The 13,702-nt window shown below is 46.7% G+C and overlaps 1 protein-coding gene across 7 annotated transcripts in view; it reads right to left on the bottom strand.

The window, feature by feature from the left end:
- atxn1a (ataxin 1a) overlaps positions 1-13,702 on the bottom strand; it is a 470,336-nt gene that overhangs the window by 81,619 nt on the left and 375,015 nt on the right. The window contains exon 5 of one of the 7 annotated variants that reach the window (XM_072509607.1): positions 8,369-8,537. The exons of the other annotated variants lie outside the window; for them this stretch is intronic. The gene's annotated coding sequence lies outside the window, so the exon portion shown is untranslated. The remainder of the gene's footprint in view (positions 1-8,368; positions 8,538-13,702) is intronic. 7 annotated transcript variants of the gene reach the window in all.

Here is a 13,702-nt window from a genome sequence, read left to right as displayed (position 1 = left end):
CTCCCTCTGTGGAGCCGGGACCCGGCGTGGTGCATGGACCACTGGTTTGGCATCAGGTCGAGCATAATAAAAACAATTCCATTTTGATGTGTAACCAACTGGTGCTGAGAGAGTTTAAAAAGCTGAGATTTTGCATACAACAAACCAGGAGGAGCAAAATTTCCAAGGAAGAAAGAGTTGGAAAATATTTATAAAAGGACATATTTAATACGCTCTGCATATTTCCACAAAGCTAGGTAGGTATTAACTCATGTATTTTGCATGCATCAGGCTGAAATTTACCCACTGTTGGTACAACTTTGGGGCTGGTTTAGCACAGTGGGCTTGTAATGCAGCAGTCTGGGTTCAATTCCCGTACCGGCCGTCCCCGAACAGGAGCCAGAATGTGGCGACTAGGGGCTTTTCACAGTAACTTAATTGAAGTCTACTTGTGACAATAAGCGATTATATTATTATTAATTCCATTCCACCACCACTGCAGCAACGGCGTAGTGGTATTGCCAGGCTCGGTAGCACAGTGGTTAGCACCGTGGCTTCACAGCGCCAGGTGCCCGGGTTTAATTCCTGGCTTGGGTCGCTGTCTGTGCGGAGTCTGCATGTTCTCTCCGTGTCTGCAGGTTTCCTATGGGTGCTCTGGTTTCCTCCCACAAGTCCCGGAAGGTGAATTGGATATTCAGAATTCACCCTCAGTGTATCCGAACAGGGGCCGGAGTGTGCCGACTAGGGGATTTTCACAGTAACTTAATTGCAGTGTAATGTAAGCCTACTTGTGACAATAAAGATTACCAGTAATCTAGAGACCCAGCGTAATGCGCTCGGCAGGGGATTTTGAATCCTACCGAGTCAGATGGCGAATTTTGAATTTGCTAAAAATCTGGATTTGAAATGTCTAATAATAATTGTTGTAAAAACCCACCTGGTTCACTAATGGCCTTTTGGAAATCTGCCTACATGTGATTCCAGATCCACAGCAATGTGGTTGACTCTTAAATGGCCTAGCAAGCCACTCAGTTCAAGGGCAAGTGGGATAAAGAACAAAGAAATGTACAGCACAGGAAAAGACCTTTTGACCCTCCAAGCCTGTGCCGACCATGCTGCCCATCTAACCTAAGCCTTCTACACTTCCGGGGTCCGTATCCCTCTATTCCCATCTTATTCATGTATTTGTCAAGATGTCCCTTAAACCTCACTATTCAAGGTGAAGGCGTAGTGGGAAGAAGAAGGGGTAGAGTGGGTTAGGATGGAGGAGGAATCTTGTAAGGGGTCTAGTTTGAGGGCTTATGGTGACGGCAGCGTTGCCAATGGCTCCGAGTAGGTATTCAGGGAGCCCAGTGGTGTAGTCCACAGTGAAGATGTGAAATCAGTTGAGGAGGCATTTTAGGGTGGAAGGGATGTTGGTGCTAACGCGTCTGTGCGAGAATCATGAGTTTGAGCCGGGGGGGGGGGGGGGGGGGGGGGGGGAGAATGGATAGTGTATACAGGATGTGGAGGGAAGTGGGGCTGGTCAAGGTGAGGGATCTGTATTTGGAGGAGGGGTTCACCGTCTGAAGGAGCTAAGGGAGAGGATAGAGCTGCCGAGAGGGAATGATTTCAGGTATCTGCAGGTTAGGGACTTTGCGCGAAAGGTCTGGAAAGGGTTCCCTAGGTTGCCGGGATACACCCTGCTGGAGTGACTGCTGCTCCTGGATGTGGAAGGGGAGGGAAGAATTGGGGATATATACAAGTGGCTGGGGGACAGGGAGGCGAGCGGGTGGTGAAGATCAAAGAGAAATGGGAAGCGGAGTTGGGAGGGGAGATCAATTGGGGAGCATGGAGTGAGGCACTGCGTAGGGCAAACAAGGTCTCCTCATGTGCAAGGATGAGCCTAATACAGTTTAAGGTGGTGCACAGGGTGCATATTACTCGGGCGAGAATGAGTGGTTTCTTTCAGGAGGTAGCAGATGAGTGTGAGAGGTCTGGACGGGGGCCAGCGAATCACGCACATATGTTTTGGGGTTGCAAAAAATTGGGAAGATTCTGGGCGGGAGTGTTCACAGTCTTAGCCAGGAAAGTGGAAGAGGTGGATCCGGGCCCTTTGGTGGCAATATTTGGGGTCTCAGAGAAACCAGTGCCCATGGAGAGGCGGAAGGCTTCGCCTCTCTGATTGCACGGCAGCGGATTTTGCTGGAGTGGCGGTCAGCATCGCCACCGGGGGTAGCGGCTTGGTTGGGTGACCTGTGCGACTTCCTGCGAGTAGAGAAGATAAAGTAGGAGTTAAGGGACTCTTCAGGGGGGTTTGAAGAAAGGTGGGGGATGTTTGCGACATTGGGCGGGATCCTCCGACCCCGCGCCGGGTAAGAGAATCGCCGAGGATGGGGGGCTCGAATCACGCAACGCCGCTCCGACAATCTTCCGGCGACCGGAGAATCGGCGCCAATGGCGCGGCACGGTTGCCGCAGCGCCAGTCTAGAGCTGCTCAACGCGCCCCCCCCGGCGATCGGGGCCTACAGATCGGCAGGCTGGCTTATCCGGTGGGGGGGGGGGGGGGGATTGGCGGGCCTATGTTCCTCCGCGCCGGGCACCTGTAGGGCTCCGCCATGTTGCCGGGGGCCGGCGCAGAGAAGGCAACCCATGCGCATACTCGCGCTGGCCGTGCTCGCGCCCGTATCGGCAGCTGGTGCTGCGTGAAGCGCTCCAGTGGCGTGCTGCCCCACTTTGCGGCGCAGGATCGCTGCTCCTAGGGGCCAGATGACACCGCTGTAAAATGCTCTTGCGTTTACGACGGCGTCAAACTTGGCCCCAGGATCGGAGAGTACCGCCCATGTTTGAGGGGCTGTTCGTTGCGGGGGATGAAAAAAAAGAGGGAAAATCTGTACAGACTGTATAGTTGATTGTAGGGAAGCATGTTTCCTGGGGTGTTTGTTCACTGTAACCTGGTTTGATGCATGTTTGTAATAAAATACATTAAAAAAAAAGTGTCACTATTGTACCTGCTTCCACCAATTCCTCTGGCAGTGAGTTCCAGGCACCCACTACCCTCTGTGTAAAAAAGTTCCCTCCCACATCTCCTCTAAACTTTGCCCCTTGCACCTTAAACCCATGTCCCCTAGTAATTGACTCTTCCACCCTGGCAATAAGCTTCTGACTACCCACTCTGTCCATGCAATAAATGGGATGGGCAATAAATGCTGGCCAGCCATGAATGAACAAACAGAAATGTCTGCCTCCTCTCTTTAACCCTCACTGCTGTCAAAACTCTTATTCATTCTATGTCTGGACTCATTTTTTGCTGATGCTCCCTTTACTCGTTCCCAAACGGATCAAAATTCAGCAAACTACTGAATACAGTTTTGTTATTCAACTCTCAAACATTTACAAGAACTGTCAGGAATGAAGGTGACATTTTACATATATTCATAATTATAATTCTTACTCTCCTCAGTCCCCAGTAGGGATGGATCTGTCGATAATATTAAATTTTCAAGATGGCAGCCAAAATCATTTGGACTCTGGAGAACAGTGAACATAAATACGAGGGAGTTGTCCTCTACCTTTAAAACATATCTACATTAAAATTGTGATTCAGTTGAATCTTTTCTTTTATTCGTTGCTTCCATGCTGGATGGTGCAGCTGCACACCAAAATTTAATCACAGGACTTGAGCAGTCTGTTTATCTCAAAACATATAAGGAATAACCATTATTGAAGACCAGCTGTATGAAATGTCACCCAGTTACAGAAGGGCCAGACTAAGCAAGGAAATGGCAGGAAAAATGTTTAGACGTGCAGGATTCAGACAGGCCAGAGAACCATTCAATTGGCCATAATTTGAGTTAGTTCAGGTTCAAGATTAATTTAAATACCTGGAATTACTAGATTCATAAGGCCAGATTTTGTTGTCACAATAGTGACGAGAAGGACAGCATGGTAGCACAGTGGTTAGCACTGCTGTCTTACAGCACCGAGGTCCCAGGTTCGATCCCGGCTCTGGGTCACTGTCCACGTGGAGTTTGCACACTCTCCCAGTGTTTGCGTGGGTTTCGCCTTTGGCTTTTCCCTTCACAATGCTATCACCAGTCATGCGTCGCATGCAATAAACTAGACCATGTACTGACTGCCATACAATCAGACATACAAGCATACCTACGAATTAGGAGGAGCAGGCCACTCAGCCCCTCGAGCCTGTTCCACTATTCAATAAGATCAAGGCTGATCTGCTTGTAACTTCAACCCCACATTCATTGATTTTTCTGCCAACCGATTACCTTTCACGCCCTTGTTAATCAAGAATCTGTCTAGCTCTGCCTCAAAAACTCTGCTTCCCATCACTTTTGAGGAAGAGAGTTCCAAGGACACACTTCTCATTGATCTGGATATTTCAAATTCTGTAGCTTCACCAAAAAAATCTCAAACTCCATAACACACTTAGCATTTGCTACAACATTAAAAGCATCCTAGCAAACTAAGAATGAATTTGGCTTAAAGCACAAACTTATTGATAAGCCTCTCTCCTCCTCAATGCTCTACATAAGGGTTTCATGTATCAATGTTGACACATTAGAATTGCAAAACATGCCTGGGCACAAAAATATTTCACACGTTTTTTTGAGATGGAGCTTTATGTGGAAAAATATGAGTTTAGTTTTCAGAGCGATCTGGGTGTCCTTGTATACGGAACAAGAAGGTAATATGCAAGTACAGCAAGCAATTAGGAAGAAAATGAGTTGCATGTTATTGCAAGGGGCTTGAGAGGTGGTGCTATAATTGTAAAGGGTTTTGGCAAGACCACAACTGGAGAACAGTGTGGAGTTTTGGCTGCTGGTCAAGTGTTACACCATTTTTCAAGAAAGGAAGGAGAAACAAAACAGTGAACTACATACAGGCCAATTAGCCTAACATCAGTTGAAAATGCTGGAATCTTATTCAGGAAGTTTTAACAATACATTTAGGAAGCCCTGTATGATTTGGGAAAATGCTGGAATTTACTTTCAAGAAATAACAATATACTTAGAAACGCATAGTACATAGGGAGCATAGGGTCTCGCTGTACACGGACGATTTACTGCTTTATATATCAAACACTTTGGAAGATATTGGGGGGGATTATGGGCATATTGGAAGAATTTGGTCGGTTCTCGGGGTACAAATTGAATATGGGGAAGAGAGTGGTCTTCCCGATCCAAGCGAGGGGGCAGGAGAGGAGGTTGGGAGAGTTGACATTTAGGATAGTGGGGGTGAGCTTTAGGTATTTGGGCATTCAGGTGGCGCGGGGTGGGAGCAGCTGCACAAGCCGAATCTGGCTCGGTTGGTGGAGCAAATAGGAGGTGGCATGTGCTCCCGCTGTGGCTGGCGGGACGGGTGCAATTGGTGAAGATGATGGTTCTCCTGGGGTTGTGTTCCAGAATCTCCGATCTTCATTACAAAAGCTTTTTTTTTTAAAGGAGGGTTTATGCACTGATATCGGAGTTTGTTTGGCGAGTAAAGTCCCGCGGGTTAAGAAGGTGCTGCTAGCGCAGGGTCGAGGGGGGGCAGGGCGGGTTAGTTTGTCCAAATTTGACTAATTATTCTTGGGCGACGAATATAGTCATGGTTAGTAAGTTGGTAGTGGGGGAGGGGTCGGCATGGGAGCGGACGGAGACAGCCTCTTGTAAGGGCTCGAGTTTGGGGCACTGTTAACGGCGGCTCTATCGTTCTCGCCGGTCAGGTACTACACAAGTCCGGTAGTGGTGGCGGCCCTGACGGTGTGGGGACAGTGGCGGCAGCACCCGAGGCTGGTGGGTGCCTCGGTTTGGGCACTGATCTGCAGGAATCATAAGTTTGCAGTGTGGGTGCGGGCGGGGTGCGCCTCGGTGTGGGCACTGATCTGCGAGAATCATAAGTCTGCTGTGTGTGGTGGTGGTGGGGGGGGGGGGGGGGGGGGTGGCAACGGGCGGGGATGGAGCGGTCAGGGGATCTATTTGTTGAGGGCAGTTTCTCGAGCTTGGAGGGGTTGGTAGAAGAATGGGTTGCCCGCCAGGAATGGATTCTGGTATTTACAGCTGAGAGATTTTGTCAGGAAGCATGTACCGACCTGTCCCCACCTGCCGCCCTAGGGGCTACAGGACAAGGTGGTGTCAAAAACGGGGGTAATTGAGGGTAGGGTGTCAGAAATTTATAAGGAGTTAATGGATTGGGAGGGAGCTCCGATACGGGTAGTGAAGCGTAAGTGGGAGAAAGAACTGGGGAGGGAGGTGGAGGTTGGGTTGTGGGAGGACGCTTTGAGGAGAGTGAACACATCCTATTTGTGTGCTAGGCTTAGCCTTATTCAGTTCAAGGTGGGCCACAGTGGCTAGGATGAGCAGGTTTTTTGAAGGAGTGGAGGATAGGTGTGGATGGTGCAGGGGTGGACCTGCGAATCATGTCCACATGCTTTGGGCCTCGAAGCTCTTGAGGGTGAAGGTGGTCCCGAGTCCAGAGTGGCAATCTTTAGAGTTTTGGAAGACCCTGGAGTCCAGGGGCGAGAGAGGTCAATGTCCTGGCCTTTGCTTCCCTGATAACCCAGAGATGGATCTTATTGGAATGGCGGGACTTGGGACCGCCGAAACCGGGCGTTTGGGTGAGCGACATAGCAGAATTCCTCAGGCTGGAGAAGATAACGTTCGCCTTGAGAGAGTGTGTATAGGGAATTGCCTGGAGATAGCAGCCACTGATCGACTTCTTCGAAAATAGTTAAGGTGTCAGCGGGGGATAAAAAAGGAGGTAGGGGAGGTCAATAAAATATTTTTCAAAAACAAAAAGCATAGTATGATTAGAAACAGTCAACATGGTTTACCAAAGGAAAGTCCTGTTCGACAAATTTATTAGCGTTTCTGAGGTTGTAACTAGTAGGGTAGATAAAGGGGAACTAGTAGATATAGTATATACTTGGGATATATATTCGATAAGGTACCACACAAACGCTTAAAGGGCAAGATAAACGCTCATGGGGTTGGGGGGCAATATTTTAGCATGGATAGAGGATTGTCATGGATAGAAAGCAGAGTGGGTACAAATAGTTCCTTTTCAAGCTGGCAGGTAGTGAATAGTGGAGTGCCACAAGGATCGAAGTATTGAGTGTGAAACTTGTAAGCATTGATGTTCAAAGGAACTTGGGTGTACAAGGAACGCAGAAAGTTAGCATGCAGATGCATCAAGAAATTAGGATGGGAAATAGCATGTTGGCCTTTATTGCAAGGGGATTGGCATTAAATTAAGTGTTGCTATGATTGTACAGGGTTTGTGAGACAATTTCTGGAATACTGTATTTTGGTTTCCACATTTAGGAAAGAAGATACTGGCATTGGAGGCGGTTCAGCAAAGATTCACTAAATTGGTCCCTGGTATGAGGAATCAGCACAGGCGCAACAGACCAAAGAGCCTCCCTCTGTGCTGTACCATTCTATGTTCACAGTTTAGATATCTTTAATAATTTAATTTTTTTCTCATGGTGAAGAGGAGAGAGTTATCAAGGAGAAAAGACAAAAATCAGGAGAGAGCAAAAAGAGGTCCCTTCAAGAAAACTAGCAGTCAAATATAAAAGCAGAATTGCATGAGCTGCTTATGTGAGTGTATAATTTTTTAAAAGCTCTGGCTTATGCCTTAGGGCATGCCTCAGTTAAACTGCAACCATAATTATTGAGGGCAAGTATTGAACAGCAAACCTTCCTGCTGATTTTATGGAGCGTAGAAAAACTATTACAGCAGTAGATGAAAGTTAACCAGATCAATTCCTGAATACATAATACTCACTTATTTAGATGCCACCAGGTAGTGTTGGACTGCAGGCAAGAAATGTATTCATCTGGAATTTTAAAAATTGGAAACTAGCTAAACGTGGAATTTCCCCCCACAACCCACTCATTCCAACGTTTTCTGGGTTTTGTGACACACAAATCCATGTTCTGCTTCTTTGAAATTAACCTGGTGTCTGATCTAATCATTCGTATTTTAAACCATTGAAATGGTGTTTCCAAAATGAGAAAGAAATATAAAAGTACAAAAATTGTTGGCAAGATGGTAAGGAGGAGATTTCTTTGGAAGTCTCCAATTAGGATGTGTGACTTGGTTGATTGCTTTTCCTTAATGGTACATTAGAGCACTACAGTTAGCTGATGCTCTACAAATCCAGGCAGCCACTATAAACTCCATGTGCATGTGCCAGTTTCTTTTTCTGTTTTGATTATTTTCACATGATTCCGACGTTTAACTATTTTACAAGAATCCTCTTGAAGGAGCACGGGTGAATAAGAGTTTGTGACTCATTAGGGGGAGGAAAAGAAACACGCACAGAGACAAGGAAGAGCCAATTATAAATTGAAAAATCTATTTTTGCTCAGTCCAACTAAAGAAATTCACTGGTCTGACGACTTACATCTTGAGAATCAGAAACAAGATCCATCTTCAGCATCTGCCAATCCCATTCTGGTTTTAAAATCACTGACCAACAAACTTGCTTTCTCCCATGCCTCTTCGGTTTGCAGTTCTCGCTCACAAATAGCAGGATAAAACTTGGTGCCCAGTATTGCTCGTTTTTATTTGGTCTGCAAAAACCAAGGTAACAGAAGCTAGACTGTAGCACGCAGTGATTGCAGAGCATTCCGCAGATCCGTGGTTGACAGGAAAAGCAAACACCACAAACCCTTTATTTAGATCACATATCAAAAAAAAGCTCACAGCATAAAATACACAGTAATGTAAAATCAGCAACGGTTTGAAATTTAAATTTTGACCATGACTCTGGTTTAGATCAAATGTACATTAATACAGCAATTTCAACAACTGCCATTAAAAAAATCTAATTAACCAAAACAGAAGGCAATTCTTGGAAATCAACTGTTCCTATGAAAAATTAAAGGGGATAAATAAAAAATAAGCTTGTATGCTCAGAGAGCTGTTACAATATGCCAGTCTCGGTGACAAAACCACTGTTGAAATAAGTCCATAGTTTTCTTTTTTTTTTTTAATTAGAAAGAGGAATGTCAATGGATAATGGTGGGGCAGGGATGGTGAGAAAGAGGTGTGTAACGGATCAGGAAAATGAGATCTAACGAGGTGCCTCGATGAAATACGAAGGTCAGATCAAACGGCCTACCTCTATGCTGTGTTCTATCAATCATTTCAGTGAAAAATGTGCGTTCCAAGGTTGTTTCGATCTGTGTGATATTGCACTGTTTTTCTATTGCTGCTTGGTCAAAGAAGATTTTGGGAGACACATTTGCACCAGTTGGCTCCTAGAGTTAAAGTAATTTAGTTTGACTCCTTTATCCTGGTGGCAGAATTGTAGCCATAGGTTTTCTAAATAGTGCCACATTTAAAGGCTTCCCCAGTTAGTTGCCAGGAAGTGATGGCTGCCAAGAAATCCATGCTCAAATTTTTATATGCCTCCCTGGAGATATGTCTGGATGCTGTAGAGGCCGGAGGTGATGTCCTCCAAACACACACAAGAAAACCAGCTAGTAAACTCACAAATCCAGCACGAGAGTCGGTGACAGTGGTCGTGAGTGCCAATGCCTTGCAGAAGAGGATAGTCATCGAGTGCAGGAAGGGATGGTCTTTGTTCTGCCAGTGTAGTCATTCTTCTCATCAATCTCAACTCACACACCCATTACACATCCACAGGGACCTCACTCACCTCCAGCTCAAGGTGTATCACCACTCGCTCTCCCACATACATCTTTATCTCCCCTGAGGATCATACCCTCATCACCTTGCTGGCCCCACTCAATATCCACACATGCCAGACATCCTTATCATCGGTTTTCATGCTGGCAAGGTTGGCTCACAACAAGAAGGAGATCACAGATGGGCAGAGGGAGGCCAGACTGATCCAACTGGCTAGGGAGGACAGAGGTCACTCTTGTGCTGATGGTGAGGCCGGCAACAATAAACCAAGTGGGGATCCAGCACTGCATCATCCATTAGACAACAATGCTGAGAGTCATGTCTGTTTCTAAAGGTCTCTGCCATACACTAATGAGCTCCCATTTGTGCAGGCACATCTGGGAAGCAGTCCAAGGAGTCCACCACCCAGGTTCTCGACTCCAGCCCTGGACAGTATTGCAGAAGAGGAATTCACAGACCCCAATATTGAAGACCTGTCACAGCGCTCACCCATACCCTCCACCAGCACAAAGTCACACCTCGGTGGGACCTCGTTTTAGAGCAGTCTCGGGGTCACAATCTGGTGAACACATTACACTTCCAGATCCACAGCAGGCGGTAGCAGGGACGTCCCAGGACTCCAGCACTTGGAGGATTGCTGGAAGCCAAGAATCTGCTGAGTCCCAGTCAGGTGATGAGCCTTTGGACTTGGTCATGCCTCAGTTGATGGCCCTTCAAAGGCAAACTCGGGAAAGTCAGGAAGGGATGTCTGGTACACTCCTTGATTTGAAAGGCTCCATATCTGAGGTGATTATTCTGACATTCCAATGCAATGAGGTCAACACAGCTACAGTGGTGGCCACCATGGTGCAAGACTTCTGTCCTGCACTGCTGCGGGATATGCACTCCATAGTGTAGGCTGGGATGCATCAGTGCCAACATCAAAGGACGGCAAGGCTTCAAACTCACTTCAGCTGCCCCTCTATCCCAAGGAGGAAGCCAGAGGCACTTGGGTACCCACAGTGAGGAAGATCCGCTGATGCACACCTCAGGGCCATCCACCCACATGACGCGGAAGTGTCCTATCTATCCGAATCCCCTCTTCCTGTTACCACTTCAGCTCCACAGGCCAAGGAGGGTGGCACTGCCATACAACGATTCTGAAAGTAGGTCCCGGCGGGGGCCCTCCAGGTCGAAGTCCTCCAGAGGGCGCCCACCAAGGTCATCACAGACAACAAGCAGACAGCAGGCTGCCTCACCTCACTGTGGAGGTTGGGGATGCACCAAGATGTAGTGGTAGGGTTAGAAAAATTAAGGAGCTCCAGTTGCACAGCGTAGGCACAGGTATTTTAAGCATTTGTACATAATGTTCATCACTGCAAATAAACTAATTTCACATTGGACTCCTTGTTTCAATGAGCTGTGTTCCTATAGTCCTGAGCTGAAAACTGGATTCCTGCACCGTAAAAAAGGCATGGTGCTCAGTCCAGCGTTTCCTCTGTGTTTTGGGCAAAGTTTCCTGCACCTAGGTGGCAACTCTTCAGTGACTGAAGACATGCCTGCTTCTCTTGGGGATTGAGAATGTCTCCCAAAATGTAAAGGGCTAGCGTCACTGTATAGTGCGCTCTATACAGCTTTTGAGCTGCAGTTGCCCCCCTCCCCTTTCCATATGCCTCAGCCTCCAGTGACACTGAACCTCAAAGTGCAGCTCATGAAGGATGTCATAGGATCAGGAGAGGTGAAGCTTTCCCTGTTGCGTCGCCATTATATGACCCAAGTCATTGAGAGTAAACGCACTGCAATCAGCCAGACAGGAGTCAGACATTCACAGAAGCTCTGCGAGGATCTATGCACTGACCCACTTCAAGTCAACATCATCCTCCTGTAATTTAGGGACTATAGGCAATCGCTGTGTCCCTATAACAGTGCCTTATCACAGAGGGCATTGTCATCAGTCAAATGTTAGAGCAGTGTGCACAGAAACCATGTGAATTCGGGGCACAGCCTCCCCACAGTTCGCCCCCTTAATACATGGGGCCACTCCGCAAGCGCTGTGCTCACCTCCCAGCTCCACTCGGATATGTGCTCACCAAGTGTACGCCTTTCGAAGCCAGTCATTGTTCATGCCATTCTGAAAGAACGCTGCCATGGATTGATTTTTTAATGGGGTGGGGGGTATGATTCCAGTGTACAGGCCCAATAATGAGATGCAAATGTATATGAAGATGATTCCCAACATTGTACAGCGGGAAGCGTGGCCCACCACCGACAGGGTGGGGATGATTGTGGCATGTAAAAAGTGGTCTTTAACAGAGGAAAACAGCCCAAGGATCATAATCAGACAGGTCCACAGTTCTGCTGTGGATTGAGCAGTGCAAATGCTTGGGACAATCTTCTGTAATCTGAATGAGCAGCAACATACGCTTCACTGTTTTTGGAAAACTGCTTTCACATTGAGCTTGAGGTGCCAGATCCGCTGGCTCCTAAGGCCAATGTCTTCAACAGGTGGCAGCAACCCTCGAGTAAACCAGTCAGATTGATCCTCAGCCTGCCAAATTTGGTTCCAAAAACATGATACCAACACACAATTAATTATGGCTTTAATCTCTATTTTAGTTCTAATTTAGCAAGAGAGTAAACCCAGTAAGCTTACAATTTGCATTTCAACTAGCTTTTTAACTAGCTGTTATCTTCCCCTTGCTTGCACACAAATTACAAACATCCTTCCTGTAGCTTGAATTTTGGGAGGGTGTTTTCCCCACTACCCTTCGTTTGAACGAGTGTTACCCAACATCAACTTTGAACAGTCTAACTCTAATTTGAAAGTTCTATCCTTTTGTTCCAGGCTCAGAGGAAATAGTTTATCTGTCTGTCCTAGTAAATTCTGCAATCATCTTAAAACACCTCCCTTAAAAGGACTACTTTGGTAGTGGGAAAGAGGAGAGTAAGAGGTCAGGAAAATGAGATTCAATAAGGGCTACAATATCTTTTCTGACATGCGGTGCCCAAAACTGAACATCGTACTCTCTAGATAGATGGCATATCTTCAGAGTTCTGCAGAACTGTTACATAGCTTCCATCTCACATATTTCATTGGTCCTCTTGAGAAAATGCAAACATTCCATGAGCGTCTTAAAATATATTTTGTGCCTGTCCACTAGCTTTTAGTGATTTCATAGAATCATAAAATAACTAGTGAAGGAGGCCATTCGGCCCACCGAGTCTGCACCAACCCTCCGAAAGAGAACCCTACCTAGGCCCACACCCTCCACCCTATCACCGTAACCCAATAACCCCACCTAACCTTTTGGACAATAAAGGGCAATTTAGCATGGCCAATCCACCTAACCTGCACATCTTTGGACTGTGGGTGGAAACCAGAGCACCCGGAGGAAACCCACGCAGACACAGGGAGGATTTGCAAACTCCACACAGACCGACACCGAGGCTGGAATTGAACCCGGATTCCTGGCGCTGTGAGGCAGCAGTGCTAAACACAGTCATCGTGCCACATCTGGGATGCTTGAAACTTGCTGCTCATCCACACTTCCTAGCATCTCACTATTTAGAACATGCTCCGATCTATCTTTCTTGTGTCCAAACTATCCCACATTGAACTCCACAGCACCTTTTTCCCGACTCACAATCTATCAACGTCCTTCTACAACTTTTTCCTCCCATTCATGCTATCTAGCGCATCAACTAACTTGGTGCCATCAGCAAACACAGAAGCATAATTCTCTATTCCTTCATCCAACACAAAGTGAAAAACCGAGGCCCCATTATAAATCCCTGAGGACACCATCTAGCCAAATTGAGTTTTACTCCTACTCTGTCACCTACCTCCTAACTCATTCCTGTTCTCAAGCCAACAGGGTCGCCTCGAAGTCCAAGTTCTCACATTTTTGTTAACAATTTGTTTTGTGGAATCTAGAGTTCTGGAAGGCCATATAATAACACAATCATAGAATAACACAGCCCACTTACGTCAATCATGCCTGTGCTGGCTCTATGGTAGGTAAAGCTATTCAATGAATCACTCTCCTCTTTCCCCATAGCCCTATAATTCTTATCATCTTTCAGTGTATATCTTTCCCCATAGCCC

Source organism: Scyliorhinus torazame, chromosome 6, assembly GCF_047496885.1.
Source record: "Scyliorhinus torazame isolate Kashiwa2021f chromosome 6, sScyTor2.1, whole genome shotgun sequence".
Taxonomy (NCBI): domain Eukaryota; kingdom Metazoa; phylum Chordata; class Chondrichthyes; order Carcharhiniformes; family Scyliorhinidae; genus Scyliorhinus; species Scyliorhinus torazame.
Note: the sequence above shows the minus strand (reverse complement) of the source record. Positions and strands in the feature narration are given on the sequence as shown.